A 14003-nucleotide genomic window follows, 5' to 3' on the forward strand; every position below is an offset into this window, starting at 1 on the left:
ATAATGAACACACCTGACAGCAGGTGGACAGGTGAGTGCAGGCAGGTGTGTTAAAGCTGGTCTTTGGGTTGCTTATTATCTCAAATATGTCTTCATATAAAGATTTCACTGCTCAGCCAGTGCCTCTTATGACCAGAGTTCACCTTTACTGCTTCCTGCTCCAACAGCCACACCTTTGGAAAATAAGCCCCTCCTCCTCAGGTTAAACTTTCACTTCCTGCGGGCTCACCTTCACTGAAAGTTAGCTGTGAACATTTACAGGTTAGCCGCTTTGCCCCTCATCCTCATCCTCTGTCTGAAAGAATCTCTTCTGATTGGCTGTCCCTCAAAAACAGAAGGTATTTCACCTCTATGACATCACAGGGATCCAAGAGTATAAAAACTGCTGAGCAGAGTGTTTGCAGTCGGCTGGTGGGTGTGTTTCGGTGTCTCACCACGTATTTGTGTAGTACGTGCTCGACGATGCGGGTGGAGGGGATCTCAAAGAGCAGCCGGACGGGTCGCTCTCGCTGCTTCACCGCCCTCCAGTTCTGCTGCAGCTCCTTCGTGGTTAAACGGGAACAGCCGGGCAAGTCCTCTGAAACAGCAAACACAGCGAGTCAGCACCCACTGCTGGACTGGCACACCTGTGGAAAGGCCGCATTATTAGGGGCGTGGCCTCTTTGACTCTGCGTGCTGCTTTAGCAGCTGCCAGCCTCTTTGAAACCCACCTCCCTGCCAGCTCCTCACTGTTTCTGACATGAACCATTGGCTGCAAACACATGAATACCTGACAGATTAAAGCTCAGCGTCACTGTTTACTCGGGTCTGAAATGTGAGTGAGAGTTGACCTAAAAGTTTGGCGTCTGAGTTCAGACAGAAGAAAGAAGAAGAGGAAGGTTAAGAAGGTGAAAGACGACAGAACCTGGAGTCATGGTGTCCACCTCAGTCAGGTCTTCGGCTCCCTGCTGAGCTTCTGCCATCAGGTCCAAACTGCTGATCTGAGGCCAGAGAAGCTCGCTTATCCTCCCGATGTTCACTCAGTGATGGGCAGCTGTGTTTTCTGGCTCTGCTTCATCTCTTTTGGATTCTTTATTCCTGTAAAATAAAACAATAAGAAATCATCCCAACCTTGACTGTGATGGCGATGGGCGTCAGGTAGAGCATTAGTTCTGCTTTTCTCTTCACGAGAGGACACGAGCGTGACGGGCGTCGCGTCATCTGCTGTTTTTAAATGTGCTGCACAAATAACTTTTGAATTGAAGTGAATGTTTGTCCATAAAGCACCACAGCAAAAAAGCTGCATCAGTGTTTTGCTGGGATGTGTCTGCTCCTCTGGCTTTCCTGTTAGCAGTGAGTGCAACGATGTCACAGAGGTTTTAGTGCAGCATAAACTCCAGCAGATGTTTGTCACTCTGGAGCACATTTCAGGAAAATAACAAGAAGTAAATGAAGGAAAGCGACAGAAGCAGACAGGATACGACGAGCGTCACATCTGAGACAATAACCAGGACCGTTTCTGACACCTCATCATTTTTATTGTGCAACAACACGGCAGCAGAGGACGATGTGATTTTGTCTTGGGAAGAAATCACTACTGGAAATCACAGGACTCAGATCCACACACGTCTGCTCTCCAGAACCAGGACGACGTGCTGAGGTCACGGCGGGCGACAAATGTTCATCAGCAGAACGATGAGACAGAAACACAGAAGAGCCGTTTGGAAAGGCAGGAGGTGCAGTGCTAACAGGCTGCAAGAAATATGAATACTGACTCACGTCTGTCTCTATCAGTACTTATCATACAAAAGATACGACACACATGTGTGCAAAGAAGTGTCCAGGTTCATCCTGACCATCAACCTTTCTGACTGAAGGTCATTTCTGCCAGCAGGACTTCAGACATAAGCAGTGACGTGATATAAGACAATAACACTGTCAGTCATGGTCTGGCATTCCCAGATCACAAAGCTCAGCAGGACATAAACCGTGTGGAGTCATCAACATCATCAACAGAAGGCAGAAGAGCTTTGAATCAAGAAGTCTGGAGAAGTGTTCCTGCAGGTCCTCACAGAGACGCCAGAGAGCTGCTCAGAGAGTTCAGAGTGAGCTGAAGGATGAAGGTCAGACCGTAATATTCCTCCAAAACTGCCTTCATGGACCTGCAGCCGAGAAACCGATGCAAAGTGTTTATGCAGGTGAGAGAAGTTCACCTGAGGGCTCTTTCAGCGTGCATGCCGAGCGCTGAGAGACGGAGGTTGTGCTGCAGGCAGACGTTTGGACGGCGACTCAGACTTGTCTTCTAGACGTCGTCAAATATTTGTCTACGAGACGACGACAAGACAGGTACCGTCCTCCCGAGTGCACAAAAACACACAAGTGAACACAGCAGCACACAAATCCACACGTCTGTGGACACGTCAGTGCCTGCAGAAACGGCTGTGCTTCACTCCAACACTGAGCAAATGAACAAACTGACAGTTTGAAAAATGAAAGGATCTCTCTGTTGCTGAAAAGTGTGAAATAGCCAAATGCCTTGGACACGTAGTGAAAACCTGAGATATTTCATGAAAACTTCATCGTGATCACCGTAACGTTAGGAGATCTGTGGCCGAGTCAGAGCACACACGGGTTCGTGCAGATAAAGACACAACGAGGAAGGTTTCTGCAGGACAAATACATCCGATTAAGAGAGCAGCTGCTAAAAGACAAAGCAGCAAACACATATTTGAAGCTGCTGGTGCCTCTGGAACCCCACCAACATCAAGCTGTAGGATATTTTGGACAATCTATAATCTTCTAACACAAAAACATACAAGTGTTCACTGAAGTAAACACACAGAGCAGTAGCAGATTTTTTTAAAATGTTTTATTTATTTTCATTTGCTGCTAACTGCCTTGTTTTCATTTGTAGTTTTTGTAGTAGGAAGAACTACAAAATCTACAAATAAAAAAGTGCAGTTAACAAATGTAGTGCTCTGCACTATGTGAACCCCTCAGCTGAATTTTTAGGTTTTTCAGTTCAAGCCAATTAAATGAAATCCAAAAATTCAGCCCCAACAATCAAATGATCCCCTATGAGCAAGCACTCTGGCAACGGTGGAGAGGAAAAACTCCCTTTTAACAGGAAGAAACCTCTGGCAGAACCAGGCTCAGGGAGGGGCGGTCTTCTGCCATGACTGGTTGGGAGGTGAGGGGCAAAATTAAATCAAACAAAGGAGAGCACAGCGTATTTATGACAGGTCGGTGGACTGTGGCTGGAAAACATCATTACTGTTTTTAAAGGGTAACTGGTCCACATCCACAATTACAGCTGTAATTGTGGATGTGGACCAGTTACCCTTTAAAAACAGTAATGACATTAAACACTATTCATTTAAGATGTGATGGAATCAAAGTAATTATTTCCAATCAAATGCTGCAAAGGAATATTTTCATGTGACACAGCGTAAATCTTTCCATAAACATAAACAATCCACAATTGTCGATGGGACGTGTGCATGCAAGCACACGCAAGCGGTCCCCGCTCTGTGAGGTCATGATAATAATCATGACCTCACAGAGTGGGACATTCGCTTCAGCCGAAAATCTTACAGGCGACCCAGAAAGCAGCTGCAGGAAGAGCAAAGACATATGCGACAACAGTTAAACCTTCTCCAAGTAGGTTTAGACACCACGAACCAAAGGATTCTCTTTCTGTTGTCTGCTGTACATTTCCCACAGTTTGTGTGAGTTCTTCCATCTCTTTGCTCAATTTTGTGTTTTCTCGACTGAGTTGTCTGTAGCTTTGACTGAGTTCAATGTAGTTTTGACTTAGTTCAGTGTAGTTTTGACTGAGTTGTGCGTTTCTCACCCTGAGTCGTGTGTTTTTTAGTCTGCGTTGTGTGTTTCTTTCGCGGAGTTGTGCGTTCATTTCCCTGAGTCGTAAGTTTTCAAGCCTGAGTTGTGCGTATTCATGCCTGAGTTCATCTGTCGTACGCTGCAGTGGGTCTGCGTGATCTCCGCTTCCCTGTGACATTTCTTTAAAGGTTTAATGCTCAAAAGTGTCAAAAAGTTAAATCTGTGAATGATTTAAATGCAAAGGTTGGCTTTGTCTAAAACAACTGGCTCCTTCTGATTAAACTGTTAAACGAGCTGCTCTATTTAAGGTCTTGGTGGGCGTGGCAGAGAATGTGATGTCGACCGTGACGTCACAATGATCGTTTGAGAAGATCAAAGGATCAAAGGAGCGCTGTGGCTCATTCTGCGCATGCTCAGATCAATGAACGGGAGAATTATTTGTAAATACTTTGCTATCTAACAAAGGTGCTTTTAGCAACAGCTGCTGGTGATTCATCGTTATCAACCCTTAAACTCGACAACAACAACAAGGCGCTCTCTCACCCAGGAAACACGCAGAGAGAGAGCGTCACCCTGTAACCATGGCAACCGTAAAGCTGCCGCCTGGAACAACAGAACGTAGCTGTCAAACAAAACCCAAACAGTCCTGATCCGCCACAATATGAAACAGGGAAGTACCGCCGTGTAATCCATTTATTTCAACAAAGTAACTGTATTCTAAATACCACCTTTTTAAACGGTAACTGTAACGGCATTGCATATGTATTATTTGGAACCCAGCTTACCTGTAAAAACAGACGAACAGCAGGTAACAGGAACTACTCGGTGCACCAGCTCGGCACCACTCTTCTTCTAGCGAGGTGTCGGCTACTGATGCGTAAGACACCGAGCGCCATCTGCTGGCGGAACTTATATTACAGACATTAACAGTAGTTTTCCCCAAAAGAGACTTGAAGCATAAAAATAAAATGGGAGGCTGCAATTTTCATGTATTCATCTATGTCATAGTGCCACAGATGCCCAAAACCTAATTTATTACATTAAGTAAATGTGAATGGCTAGAAAAATCAAAATCAAAATATGAAATTCCAAAATAAAGTTTTTTAAAAGCCACTGAGGTTACAGTGATCCTGAACTATATGTGCATGTGCTTTGCAGTACATTAGGCAGGTCAGTTCTTTATTAACGAGGCCACATATTACTGAATAAAGTGAATAATATATGGATCCACATCCATAAGCACATTTCTCCATTTGTTTTACGTTTTTAAACCAGGAAATATTTTATTCTACACAATGAAACCAGAGTCTGCAAGCTTTTTGTTTTGAAAGAAGAACCCTTTTTAATCTGAGCGACTCCCTCCTGCCTCCCATCATCCCAGGACCTGAAGACGTTTCACAACATCAGCTTCTCTCTGGTGTTTTCAGGGAATAAATGAGGACGCTGAGCTCAAGCGCTGCTGCACCAGCTACAGGTTTAATATCAGATCAACAACAGTAGAAAAACAGAGGCAGAGACTCCAGACAAAAAGAAGAGTAGGAAATCCAACATCATCCAACAGCTCTTTAAAATAATTCCTCTGTACAGTATTTACACACACACACACACACACACACAGAGCATGTTTACAGCTACACACTGAGGAGGAGGAGCCTGTCACTCAGTCAGTACAAGGAAGCAGTCTGAATACTGCCTCTGATTGGCCGGCCCTCCTTCATCCAGTGTTCTCTTTATTTCACGTGAAGCTGAGACGCATCCAGGTAACGGTGTGATGTCATCCGGAGCTGAGCCCGTCCTTCTGAAAGAGGTCAGAGGTCACCCAGTCGTCCCTGCAGGTACGTCACTGTGAGCTCTGCATCCCAGCAGCACCTGTTGGCCAACGGGACCGCCCAGAACCAGCAGAACCCAAAGGGACCAGGATCCGGTCCAGCGAGGGTCGGAGCAGTTGGCTGGACGTCCAGGCAGAGATATCAAACATACACAGAACACCACTGAACTGATGTCACAGGAACAGAAACGCTTCTTCACGTGATCCAGTCACATGACTCGGAGAGGCGGAGAGGCTGGCCAATCAGGTGTGCCTGCGGAAAGTGAGAGGAGATCACGGGTCAGAAGATTTTACCAGGGAATGGTTTGAAATTAAAACAAAGAAGAAGGTGATGAGGAGGAGGAGGAGGCTGATGTCCTGTTCAGTAACTCTGGATTTTTACACTGAGATTCACTGATCTGACCAGTAGGTGGAGCTGCTGCACTGAGACGCCTGAAGCAGGGTCCAAGCATGTTCATGGATGTGATGAGCACCTGCGCAGCCTCACACATAACTGCTGTGTGTGTGTGTGTGTGTGTGTGTGTGTGTGTGTGTGTGTGTGTGTGTGTGTGTGTGTGTGTGTCTTACCGTTCTCACCTCCGTGCAGGCGGGTACATGGACGGGGCGGACGCTTGCTGACTGGCGACGATGGCGGAGGACGAGAGGCCTGAAACAAAGACAGGATGTCAGAACTGAAACTCGCACACGCCACTCATTAAAAGCAGCTGCAGGCTCAGTGGGGTGAAGTGGGCGGGCTCAGAGGATCCCTTTCCAGCTATGAATCATGGGAGGTCAGCTTCACCACGGCTGTGTGGCTGGTCACTAAACTGAGCAGGTTGTCCTCCAGTCCGAGAACACCTGAGCTAAACAGGCAGCAGGCGAGGCTCACCTGAGGGGTAGGACAGGTCGTACAGAGGATATCCCAGGTGGTGATGGGACTGCATGATGCGCTGCGAGGGCGAGGAGCGTGGCCGGTCGCCCTCCCTTTCTCTCTCCCGCTCTCGGTCATGTGGCGTCTTGCTGTCCTGGATGGACGGCGACTTGCTTTTGTACTGGCTGGCGTGCAGCTGCAGCAGGTCCAGAGCTTTGGCCTCGCTGGACGGCTTCACAGACGGACTTGACCTGGAGGGCTTCTCGCCGTCCTCGCCCGCCCCCACCTTCCCGCCGTACGAGGAGGCGTAGTAACTGGCTGGCAGGTACGAGCCTGGAAAGACAAACATAAAGTTTATGTTTGAACATAAAGGTTCGACGTGATGGCGTGGCGGCAGCTTGAGGCAGTGACGTTTCAGGCAGCAGCTCTAAAGGTCAGTACGCCATTTCTCAGGTGATTAGTGAGTAACTGTTCTCCAACAAACTCAGAATGAATCCACTAAAATACTGCAGCAGCTCCGTGTCACCAGCTGTGAACACAACGGCTGAGACGGATCCAAACATCACATTTTATGCATGTGGCTAGAGACCGCCCACAAATGCATGACGCCAAAGGCAGAGGAGAGAAATCGTAGGCGTTTAAATTCATGCCTGCATCTTCAGACTGGAGATATGAAACACGAGAGTTTTATCCTTCACCAAACACACAACAGGAAGGGAAGAGACAACGCCACCTTAACTAAACGCCATCCTATTCCTTCTCACCTCAGTCTACAGCGCCGGATCACAGCAACAGTTTCCACTTACAGTGTGAGTAAAGACAACAACAGAGACTTTGATGCGTCTTTGTTGACCAGCATGTTTGTCCCACAGTGGCCACCGTAGCCAGGATTACACATGCAGTGGTGCTTAAAGATCTTTAAACCTGTCAGAGTTCGGCTGAGCTCTCAGCATCGACTCCTCTACAGCGCTTTGAAAGCATCACTTCTTTCGGGGGCCAGTGAAAGTCTGATCATCCGGGTGCGTCGCATTCGTCTAATTTTATATTAACCCTTTAAGACCAACCATAGAACCAAGTCTGCCAGAGCTTATATTATATGTTTACATGCTGTGGAGCCATTTTTGGGAACATTTCAAGTTGCTATACATAAATACAACCATTATAGCCTAGATTTTAATAATATCTGCATTAAGTGCATAGTAACTACATAAATTGCAAAAAAGTGCAATAAACTACAAAAAAATTGAAAATCGTTTTTGTTTTTTTAACATATATTTCTAGTTAGAGAAATTTAAGAGGCTTATCCCTCAAAACTGTAAATACAAAAAAGTTGCACAAAATAGTTTCCCACCACAGGAAATTTATTTTGAGTGTCTTCATAGTTTTATTTTTGAAATACACAAATTTTTATATACTGCAGGAAAAACGAAATATTATGATGCAAATTTGCTAAAAAGCAGCATATGCATCAAAATAAACTATTTCCAGCAGTGCAATATGAGTCCTAAGCATCCCAGAAACCACACAGAAAGTCATAAAGTCAAACATAACTTTTAAAAACACCAGTATAGGCTCATGAGGCCCTGATGGTAAAAAACTACATTTCTGCAAAATGACGTCACTTCCGGTTTCGGGCAGGTCATGGCGGACATGCGATAGTTCACGCTGACGGCTATTCCAACGTAGGAAGTATTACAAACAGCTGATCGGATCAGCAAAGCGTGTTTCTGGAATATTATGTTTTTGTTGCTGCAAGTGCTTTTTATGCAGTTTTTGCAAAGTTATATGTGGAAGGAAACTGTGACCGAGGACAAGCTGATGGCATAAGATGTAAGTACAACTCCTCCGGTTTCATATGCAAAACAATTATTGCGCTAGCTCACGTGGTTGCAGAGCTACAAGGATTTAAAAATACGTAAAACAGAGCGTGCTGCTCTGACCGGCTTTAAAGGGTTAATGACGTGAATGAAAATGAACAGAAGTGAATTTGAAGCGTCGGCTGGTCTAAAACAGCCTGATCTCATTTGTTTACACAGAAATGTGGAAAAAAGTGAAAATTGGTGGATTTTAGAGGAAGTTGAAGTTCAGCTTCCTGAAGTCTCATCAGCGTGAACAGCTGGCAGGTTTGACCGGCGAGCTTAAACAGAAACCAACAGCTGGCGCTCGCTCGTCCCTCGGGAACCACAAAGAAACGCGGCTTTTAATTTTCGGTCAAACCAAAACACTCGCGCTCCTCGCTGGTTTTCACTCGCCGCCCTCGCACTCTCTTTGCTGCTGCGCCTGCTTCATGTTTGCGTTTCTCACCTGGGTAATTCTGCATCATGACCGAGGGCATGCCTCTGTACCCGGGGTGGCTCGGCTCGTAGCCCTGGCTGTAGGCGTACGGTCCGTGCATGTAGGGCACGTAGCCCTGATGCTGGGCCAGCGGCGAGGGGAATTGCATGTGAGGCGGGCGCGCCTCCTTCCCGCCCCCGCGGAGCTCCTCGGGGGGCAGCTGTGTCCTACCCTCCGCCGCCTCCTTCGCCGCCTCGTCTTTCTCCTTGGGCCGCGGCCTCTCTTCCTTCACCTTCCTGTCCCGCTCCTCCTTCCACCTGTCGTCCTCCTGAAGTTTCGGCGCCTCCGAGTATTTGCTGGGGTAGACGTAGGACCACAGACGCGCGTCGGGCTCCTGCAGAGGGAGAAACCTTCATCAGCATCAAACTAACCTCAATCAATCTGAAAACACAAGCGAGGAGGAAAGTGTGACAGAGGAAGACGCCTGTACCTGTCTGTACCACATGGCGGCTTCGACGCTCGCCGCTCGGCCCGACTCCACCCCCGACTTTGGCTCTTCTTTCCCGTGATGCCCTCCTTCACTCAGCTTGATCTTCAAACCCTCGGGCTGGGCGCCGGGCGCCTTGGAGTCCTCTCCCTTCGCCATGATGACCGACTTGGCCTGTTCCGAAGCCGTGGCGGGCTCTTTGGGCTTCGCTGGGTTCACGCCTCCCCTGGCGCCCAGATCCGTGAGGCTGGGCGCCCTTGACAGAGTGGGCGGTACCGATGCCTTCTGCTTCCACGCTTCTTTCACGGAGGCCTCGCGCTCTTTGCTCTCCGCCTTCTTGTCGGCGTGGCGCTGTCGCTGCTCCTCGTACTGTTGACGGTAGGCGGGGTTAGAGGCCAAGAGGTGGGCGTGGTAGGCCTGCTCGTGGGAGTAGGAGTAGGGAGGGCGCGGGTTTAGGCTGGACGTTTTTCAGCTGGGGGCTTTTGGGTACGGACTGTACCACTGAGCCCAGAGCGGGGGAGGATGCTTGGAGGGAGTACGGCGAGGGAACTCCGGGCGCGCCGAGTCAGCTTCAAGCCTTTCTGTCCCAGTTTCTCAGCTTTCGTCATTTTCTTGACCTTCCTGTCGTCCATGCCGTCGTTACTGGCCTCGTCAGTCAAACACGCCCCCTCCTCGCCGCCGTCCGTCACCTCAGGCTCGGCCTCGCTCGTCTTCTTTTTAACCTTTGATGTCAGCTTGCCTGGTGAGGGGGAGGGGGCGTCGAAGCCCCGACCCTTCGGTGTAGTGGAGCGAGCGGGCGAGATGGTGGCGCCGTTGCAGGAGGCGGGTTCGGGATGGTCGTCCCCGTACTCGCTGTCGCCGTCCTGGTCCAGTCGGACGTCGTGGTGGGCGCGGGCCTGGTGGTACTTCAGTCCGTTGATGTGCTTGTACTTCTTGTTGCAGTTGGGGTGGGGGCAGTCGATGAGGACGGGGGAGGGGCAGGTCCGGTCCATTATTTATGAGACTAAAGACTTCAGCCAGAAACAACCAAAGCAGAGAGGCTCCCACACAGGAAACGTGCAGTCTGAGGAGGTTAGACGAGTCACGAGGTCCGCCTCTTCTTCAATGTCTGTCTGTATGACAGGAGCGCCGCCACATCCTAGAGACGGAAAAAAACCCGTTAGTGACACGAGCAGAAACGGCGTCTGCACACTTTAACTGTTGAAGCATAACGAACATGAGATCAACGAGGGCCTTTAATGTCTGGAAATCTTTGTGATTCAAGTATGTTTTTAATAGGAAACAGACCCACACATGAAGCACTGATCAGGTGAACAGCGGCGCCGTTGGGATCAGAACACGTAGAAACGACACGACAATCTGTTTGAGACTTTTTCCCAACATCCACACCGGAATAATAAAAATATAAAACTGATCTGATGACTTTGAAAGAGCGATTTCTTTCTTAGTTAATTTTTTTTAAATAAACTGTCACAGATTCAAATTTAACATCAGGGCGACGTTGAGACAGGAAGTGATTCAGTCATGCTTCGTTTTTGCTCACAAACGTCGCAGGATTCAGCTGCCAGATTAACCACAGCGTCATGCCCATCAGTGCTATTCTGCACTCTCAGCTGAGGCAGGATCAACTCAGGACCCGCCCATGTCGCCAGCGGTTATTTCATTCATCTTCATGTTGGACTGGACGCCTCTCGAGATCATGTCGACCTTCTAACATCGGGTTTAATTTTTCTTCTTCAGACTCGTCATTTAAAACTTTGCGTTATCGTTGAATCCGTGTTGTGGCTCCTTCATATTGCTCAAAGAATTTTAGGGGTTTCGAGTTTGGATTTTCATTCTTAAATATGATTCAGTTTTGTTACATTTTTTATTTAAATTCCATTTAAAGTGATTTTATTATAGGCTGCGTTTCATGTTTTGGCTGCTGTAACAGGAAGTCTTTTGGATAACAGACGTCTCACCTCATCGTAAGCACATGTCATACTTTGAACTAAAAATCTTCACTTCAGTTTCTGAAGTTTGAGGGCATTTAAACATTCAGTATCAACAGGTACAGGTATAAAGTCTTAAGCCACTCATTTCTTTAAATTTTGCTTACTGGGAGCCTCCAGATTTCTGAAGGTCTTTTAAAGTTTTTATTTGGACATTGGCTGCTTTTTCACTCATTTCCAGTCCAGTCCTTGTACCTGAGATTTTGTTAAGACTCTGAACTTTGACTTATGAATCACTCAAAGATAAAAAGGCTCCTGACTCAAGGGATGCACCAGTGCTGTGTCCACACATAATAGGAAAAAGTTTGATCTTTAGGCTCTTTGTCACCAGCTGCCTGTCACAAAAAATACATTTGTTCTTATTTCATTGGCTGAATCTAAAGTACAGAAGATATCACGATTTGAAAGACAAGATGGTGTTTTTGCATCTGGACCTTCAGCTGACCGTCTAACGTTCACTGCAGCCTCATCAGAAACAGTCTCATCAGAGGGCTGGCTGTCCAGAATCAGTTCTTAAGGGAAAGCAGGGAGTTAAGGCTGAGCTATGCCACATTACATATAAAACACGGTGGAGGGTCTCATTTGTATTTTAGTCAGTGGTGTTTGAGATCTTTGAAAAGCACCATCAGAGTTTGATCAACCGTGCAAAACCATCGGGAAAAAGGATTTTCAGCCTGACAAAGATGCCAAAAACTGCCTGAAGAGAGAAATAGTGGAGTATTATCAGTCTTGGATGAACATTACTGAAGCAGTCTGGGATCATCCTGACACAGAACAGAACAAAGAGGCAGAAACATCCAAAAGAGCTTTGAATATCCTTCAAGAAGCCTGAAGAAGGATTCCTGAAGCTCCTCACAGAAACGTCTGGCTACGCTGAAGAATAAAGCGCTCACACCAAACACTTACTTTTAATCTCACTAGAATTACACTCCCATTTTTGGCTTATTAACTACATTTCCATGTATGCTTGGCACACGTTTTCCTACAATATATAAAGACATGAGATGATTTAAGACTTTTGCACACTCCTGTCCCAAGACCAAACGTTCCAGTCTTTGTATATTAAAGATTGTTTGCTCACAGGGTTCTCAAAAACTGATTTATTGATCATTTTATTCCTAAAAACATCATTAAAACTGTTTTTTTAGTATCATTTTATTTTGGCCGCTGTTACCTTTCACCTTAATGACAAAAAGACACGAACACTTCCCCCAGCACCTGATTATTGATTACAGATTATTGATAACAGAGCGTCTCACAGCAGCGTTAGGTGGCTCGTTAGCATGCTAACATGAACTAGCAGTGTGCTCATTCAGCTTCTTTAAAGACGTGCAACGTTAGCTGGCTAACGTTAGCCCCACAGTCGCGCCTGTGTTCAGTCAGCTGTTGCTGGTTTAAGTGGTCAGAGAGAGGATGACCACACACTGAATCATCCCACAGCAGTTGTAGCCAAACATTCCGCGAGCTAAGCTAACCGTTAGCCAGCTAGCTAGCTATTAATAAACCTAGCTATCAGTGTTTCCTGAGCACAGCGCGCGGCGTCTCGTGTACCTGCAGATCACAGTCCCGTGTCTCCATCCGTGTCTTTGGCTGAAGCTGGCACCATGCGTTTCATCTCTCCTCCAGCCTACATAACCGGACAAACAGCTTGTTGTTATTATTGTTGCTGCTGCTCGTGCTGCAAAATATGAATATTGCTATGCCTTGCCTGGACCCGTTCTTCTCGCAGTGGCCAAAATCTCGCGATCGTTGGCAGGTCGACGAGTGCAGACTTTATATGACAGCGAAACAGCTGAACTCAATAATGAGGATTACTTTCAACAACAACAATAAACTTTAATTGTTCTAAATCGGAATTAGAAAAAAATTAAAAAGCGATATTAAAACATTAGAAAATACACGAAATACAAACTAAATATTTTAAGACATCGATAAAACGTTATGGAAAAAAGCCAGTCTATTGAATTTATTTTGTGTATTTCTTTTAATAAAAAACTGCTCTACTAGTAAGAGAAAGATTTGCCATTTACTGTTACTGTAGAAGTGATATTACTATAAGACTAATATCTATAACTATAATTTCCCATATTTTCAAATTTAACATGAGAAAAACTGTACCTTTAACTCACCATACAGCCACTAGATTTTCATCAAACAGCTGATAAAAAAAACGTATAAATAAACATAAAAAGAAAAAAATAAATCAACGTCTTGATGCATGCTCAATCATTCAGGTAAGGAAATCCCAAAAGGTTGATTCTGTTTATCTGCACGTAGCGTCACTGAAAACACTACGTGCAGAGAGACAGAATCAAGCTTTTTGGGAAATAAATATACATTTACAGGATGTTAAAGGAAATAAAATACAAGAAGAGCACCTCCTCTACCTATTCTGTGTGGAATCCACAATATAAGGGAAGGAAATCTTTTTCCTGCTGTTTTTAATCAAGTAAAGTCAGGGTCTAAGCGATAACTAGTCAATAATTTAAAGGAAAGCAGCAAATCTTCACGTCTGAGACGTGAGAATAATTTGTTTCAGGCATCTTTTAAAGGGAAACAACTAAAGGAGAGATAATCAAATGAAAGAAGAGCCGAACAAATGTCTTCATTGCTTCAAGTGACAGGTTGAGTTAATATACTCGGTTTTATGGCCGTAAAGTCTAACATTTAAAATGAAATGATAATCAAACCAAAATGACAATTATATTATATTTCATTCTCACTTTATTGTTTTGGCATGTTTATGCCAGATAT

General features: G+C 45.9%; 1 pseudogene across 1 annotated transcript; it reads right to left on the reverse strand.

Annotated features, from left to right (window-relative positions):
- Positions 1 to 5130: 5130 nt before the first annotated feature.
- Positions 5131 to 12951, reverse strand: LOC146513343 (zinc finger protein 609-like; annotated as a pseudogene). The gene is made up of 6 exons (XR_014875437.1): positions 12801 to 12951; positions 9262 to 10396; positions 8802 to 9165; positions 6516 to 6830; positions 6215 to 6293; positions 5131 to 5900 (listed from the first exon to the last, which is right to left on the reverse strand). The product of XR_014875437.1 is annotated as a zinc finger protein 609-like (transcript).
- Between the last annotated feature and the right edge of the window lie 1052 nt (positions 12952 to 14003).

Source organism: Neolamprologus multifasciatus, chromosome 7, assembly GCF_963576455.1.
Source record: "Neolamprologus multifasciatus chromosome 7, fNeoMul1.2, whole genome shotgun sequence".
Classification (NCBI taxonomy): Eukaryota; Metazoa; Chordata; class Actinopteri; order Cichliformes; family Cichlidae; genus Neolamprologus; species Neolamprologus multifasciatus.